Source organism: Megalobrama amblycephala, linkage group LG22, assembly GCF_018812025.1.
Source record: "Megalobrama amblycephala isolate DHTTF-2021 linkage group LG22, ASM1881202v1, whole genome shotgun sequence".
NCBI lineage: Eukaryota > Metazoa > Chordata > Actinopteri > Cypriniformes > Xenocyprididae > Megalobrama > Megalobrama amblycephala.
The window spans coordinates 4,037,874-4,044,182 of record NC_063065.1 but is presented as its reverse complement, the minus strand read 5'-3'; positions in this window follow the sequence as shown (position 1 = coordinate 4,044,182).

Genomic DNA, 6,309 nt, shown 5'->3' with positions numbered 1-6,309 from the left:
GAAGTGGACGACGCTAAATACAAGTGTAAACAGGGTCTAAAATTGTCTAAGTTTGGTTTGAAGACGAAAAATGTACCAAGCACAATGTTCTCTCACCATTCCTGATTTCAAACACACACTCGCAGCGTTCAGCGCGATCTTGCGGCTGTCAGAGCAGAAACGAAAGCTGCTGCTCTCCGTATGTTTTTCCGGGGTCTCCGGTCATGTTCATATGTAAATTGCGCAAGCTTATTTTGTCCATTAGATCGAAAGATCTGAAAAAAAAAAAACATACATTTACCCACCCATAGACTAAGAATTCAGGACAGAAGTGGTAGAAAGTGGACAAAAGAGACGGATTAAAGCACCAGGTGTAAACGGGAATATGTCTCTCCCATCAACTTGTGATCCAATTGACCAAAATGCATCTTAATACCTTAATAATGCCTATGAGTATTTAAATATTTGCCTGGTGATGAATTTCAGTCTTGTATTGTCCAAAATTCCTCTCTAAACAATGCATTAAACAAAACTTTCAGAAATTTTTAATCGGATTGGATGCATTCGGATTGACGATAATTACCTTCTTGTGTCCTGTTAGTTTAATAAGACACGAAAAAGTAATTTCGTCAATCCATATGCATCCAAACTGATTTAAAAATTCTGAAAGTTTTGTTTACATGAACCCTAAACTTTGCAATAAGATTCATACAGTGCCCTCCACAATTATGAGCAAAGGCGGCTGTGAAAATAAATCTGCATTGTTTATCCTTTTGATCTTTCATTCAAAACAATTCACAAAATTATAACCTTTCATTGAAGGAAAAGAATTGAAAGTGGGGGAAAATCACATTATGAAATAAATGTTTTTCTCCAAAACACGTTGGCCTCAATTATTGGCATCCTTTTATTCAAAACTTTTTGCCAAGATAACATCTCTGAGTCGTCTTCTGTAATGCCTGATGAGTTTGGAGAACACCTGACAAGATATCAGAGACCATTCCTTCATGCAGAATCTCCCCAGATCCTTCAGATTCCCAGCTCCATGTTGGTGCTTCTTCTCTTCAGTTCACTCCACTCATTCTCTTTAGGGTTCAGGTCAGGGGACTGGGATGACCATGGCAGAAGCTTCATTTTGTGTTCAGTGACCCATTTTTGTGTTGGTTTTGATGTTTGTTTTGGATCATCATCCTGATGGAAGATCCAATCACGGCCCATTATTGAATTTCTAGCAGAAGCGGTCAGGTTTTTAATTTTTATCTGTTGGTATTTGATAGAATCCATGATGCCATGTATCTGAACAAGATGTCCATGACCTCCAGCAGAAAAATAGGCTCACAACATTAAAGATCCAGCAGTATATTTAACCGTGGACATGGGGTACTTTTTATCCATGTGTGCACCAAACCCATCTGGTGGGTTTGCTGCCAAAAAGCTCTTTTTTTTAAATCTGACCATAGAAGCTGGTCCTGTTTGAAGTTTCAGTCTTGTCTGACAACTGAATATGGTGGAGATTGTTTCTGGATGAGAGCAGAGGATTTTTCTTGAAACCCTCCTGAACAACTTGTGGTGATGTTGATCATTTTTTTAGGCTTTCTGAGACCCAAGACTCAACTAATCTCTGCAATCCTCCATCTGTGATCCTTGGAGAGTCTTTGTCCACTCAAACTTTCCTCCTCACTTCACATTAGGACAATTTAGACACACGTCCTCTTCCAGGCAGATTTGTAACATGTTTAGTTGATTGGAACTTCTTAATTATTTCCCTGATGGTGGAAATGGGGATTTTCAATGCTTAAGCTATTTTCTTACAGTCACTTTCTATTTTGTGAAGCTCAACAATCTTTTGCTGCACATCAGAACTATATTCTTTGGTTTTACTCATTGTGATGAATGATTAAGGGAATTTGGCCTTTGTGTTTCCTCATGTTTATACTCCTGTGGAACAGGAAGTCATGGCTGGACAATTTCATGCTCCTAGTCACCCTGGTGTGCTAAAAAAATGTTAATATGAATGGGAATATACTTCAGAGATATTTTACTCATAAGAATTTCTAGGGGTGCCAATAATTGTGGCCAACATGTATTGGAGAAAAACATTTATTTCATAATGTGAGTTTTCCCACACTTGCAGTTCTTTTCCTTCAATGAAAGGTTATAATTTTGTGAATTTTTTGAACGAAAGATCAAAAGGATAAACAATGCAGATTTATTTTCACAGCCGCCTTTGCTCATATTTACTAAGGGTGCCAATATTTGTGGAGGGCACTGTATTTTCATTTACATGTGCATTTATTTATTCTGAATCAAACAGTAGAAAGCACTGCGATAACCTCACCGAAGCTAGTGTGAGTATAATCAACGCTTTTGCCTAAAAGGAAGGATTAGAAGTATGTTTTTATATTTTGTTGTGCAAGTGCATTTAGGGATGTGGAGTGGTTAAGTGCTGGCAGAAAGATAAAATAAATGTCAGATAGTCGTTTTCAGGCATTTACATTCAGGTCTACATCGCCCCTTCCAACCCGATCGATTGAAGTCTTCTCAATGCGATTAAGCCATCAAACTAACAGATTATTTGGGTGCTCGCACCTCCACCGTCCACATTTGCCCTCTGAGATGGACTGAATTACAGCAATATCTTGTGGTTATTATAAATCTGGCTCCAGGAATGTGATGTCATCCCGCCCCCCTCACGTTGGGAATGCCCTCTCCCTGGGTCTCTTCCTTTTCCCCGCTTTCCGTCTCAGCGGGATATTTTCTTGCATTCATTTTAATTTTAGGCAACATGAATGAGGGTAATCAAGCTGGAATGCAGTGAAGTCACACACACACTGACCGCATCCCAATTAAATGAGGCCGAGAGATCATTATTGACCTCCTGCCCACCCCCTCTTCCACTTTTCTTTTCTTCCTGTGTCCTCTCCTCCCCTTTCTGTGCGACACGTTAGGCCTGAATAGAAGCCTAGAGTTGTGTTGTGTTGGAGTTGTGCGCTCAGTCTCTCACACACACACATTTAGAGGGAATCGTCCCCATGCTGTGTCACTGAAAACCCTCACAGTCTGCGCTGTCAATCAAACGCTGTTGTGCCCATATGCTGAACGTAAGGTATGACATCATCTCACGGCACAAACACACGCAAATATTCCTTATTGCACGCTCACCGGACCGGCCCAAACACTCGTTTATATCAAGCACTTCATCACTAGCATTGTGATAAACACGCGGCACCAGCCTCCATCGCTGTCGCCAGAGAGATTCGTCAATTTAATACTGTTTACAAGGCGTACAGTGAAAAGCTTCAGAAAGAATAAAGAGGAAATCTTCAAACAGGCAGCGCTAAACGAGCCCAGATTCTCAATGCTGCTTCCAGCATCTGCTTTCAGTTAGAGACGCAGTCGAGCCAGAGAGACACGGAGCGAAGTAAGAGCACAGACTGAGAGATGAGTGAGAACTGAGGGCTTTGATTCGCTTGTTTACTCTGATGAAACAGAGTCACTTTGAGCATCAAATGAGTGAAAATGAATTACAAAGAAGAAATATTTACGTTACATATTTACGTTTATTAGACATTGAAAGTAATTTATCATAAATCAATGAGATTTGAAGTTCTTTACATATAGCCTGTTTTTATATTTATTTATTTATTTATTTATTTAAAATCATCTTGAACAGCCCAAATGTCTTCAGAACAAAGATCCATCCATCCACCCGTTCATCCACCCGTTCATCCACCCGTTCATCCATCCATCCATCCATCCATCCATCCATCCATCCACCCGTTCATCCACCTGTTCATCCATCCACCCATCCATCATCCATCCACCCATTCCTCCATCCACCCATTCCTCCATCCACCCATTCCTCCATCCATCCATCCATCCATCCACCCATTCCTCCATCCACCCATTCCTCCATCCATCCATCCATCCATCCATCCATCCACCCATCCATCATCCATCCACCCATTCCTCCATCCACCCATTCCTCCATCCATCCATCCATCCACCCATCCACCCATTCCTCCATCCACCCATTCCTCCATCCATCCATCCATCCATCCATCCATCCACCCATCCATCATCCATCCACCCATTCCTCCATCCACCCATTCCTCCATCCATCCATCCATCCACCCATCCATCATCCATCCATCCATCCACCCATTCATCCACCTGTTCATCCATCCATCCACCCATCCATCATCCATCATCCATCCACCCATTCCTCCATCCACCCATTCCTCCATCCATCCATCCATCCATCATCCATCCATCCACCCATTCCTCCATCCACCCATTCCTCCATCCATCCATCCATCCACCCATCCATCATCCATCCATCCATCCACCCATTCATCCACCTGTTCATCCATCCATCCACCCATCCATCATCCATCCACCCATTCCTCCATCCACCCATTCATCCATCCATCCATCCATCCATCCATCCATCCACCCGTTCATCCAACCATTCATCCATCCATCCACCCATTCATCCACCTGTTCATCTATCCATCCACCCATCCATCATCCATCCGCCCATTCATCCATCCATCCATCCACCCATCCATCATCCATCCATCCATCCATCCACCCGTTCATCCACCCATTCATCCACCTGTTCATCCATCCATCCATCATCCATCCACCCATTCATCCATCCATCCACCCATTCATCCGCCTGTTCATCCAGCCATCCACCCGTTCATCCATCCGTCCACCAGTTCATTCATCCATCCACCCGTTCATCCACCCATCCATCCATCCACCCACCCACCTGTTCATCCATCCATCATCCATCCATCCATCCACCCGTTCACCCACCCATTCATCCGCCTGTTCATCCAGCCATCCACCCGTTCATCCATCCGTCCACCAGTTCATTCATCCATCCACCCGTTCATCCACCCATCCATCCATCCACCCACCCACCTGTTCATCCATCCATCATCCATCCATCCATCCACCCGTTCACCCACCCATTCATCCGCCTGTTCATCCAGCCATCCACCCGTTCATCCATCCGTCCACCAGTTCATTCATCCATCCACCCGTTCATCCACCCATCCATCCATCCACCCACCCACCTGTTCATCCATCCACCCATCCATCCATCCATCCACCCATCCATCATCCATCCATCCATCCACCCGTTCATCCACCCATTCATCCACCTGTTCATCCATCCATCCACCCATCCATCATCCACCCATCCATCCATCCATCCACCCACCCACCCACCTGTTCATCCATCCATCATCCATCCACCCATCCATCCATCCATCCACCCATCCATCATCCATCCATCCATCCACCCGTTCATCCACCCATTCATCCACTTGTTCATCCATCCATCCACCCATCCATCATCCATCCACCCATTCATCCATCCATCCACCCATTCATCTGCCTGTTCATCCAGGCATACACCCGTTCATCCAGCCATCCACCCATCCATCCATCCACCCACCCGTTCATCCATCCATCCACCCATCCATCATCCATCCACCCATTCATCCATCCACCCACCCATTCATCCATCCATCCATCCACCCGTTCATCCATCCATCCACCCATTCATCCATCCATCCACCCATTCATCTGCCTGTTCATCCAGGCATACACCCGTTCATCCAGCCATCCACCCATTCCATCCATCCATCCACCCGTTCATCCATCCATCCACCCATCCATCATCCATCCACCCATTCATCCATCCACCCACCCATTCATCCATCCATCCATCCACCCGTTCATCCATCCATCCACCCATTCATCATCCATCCACCCATCCACCCATTCATCCACCTGTTCATCCAGCCATCCCCCCGTTCATCCATCCGTCCACCAGTTCATCCATCCACCCGTTCATCCACCCATCCATCCATCCACCTGTTCATCCACCCATCCATCCATCCACCCGTTCATCCATCCATCCATCCATCCACCCATTCATCCAACCATCCATCCATCCATCCATCCCCCATTCATCCACCTATCCATCCATCCACCTATCCATCCATCCACCCATCCATCATCCATCCACCCATTCATCCATCCATCCATCCATCCATCCATCCACCCGTTCATCCATCCATCCACCCATCCATCATCCATCCACCCATTCATCCATCCATCCATCCACCCATTCATCCACCTGTTCATCCAGCCATCCACCTGTTCATCCATCCGTCCACCAGTTCATCCATCCATCCACCCGTTCATCCACCCATCCATCCATCCATCCACCCACCCGTTCATCCATCCATCCATCCATCCACCCGTTCATCCACCCATCCATCCATCCACCCATCCATCCATCCATCCACC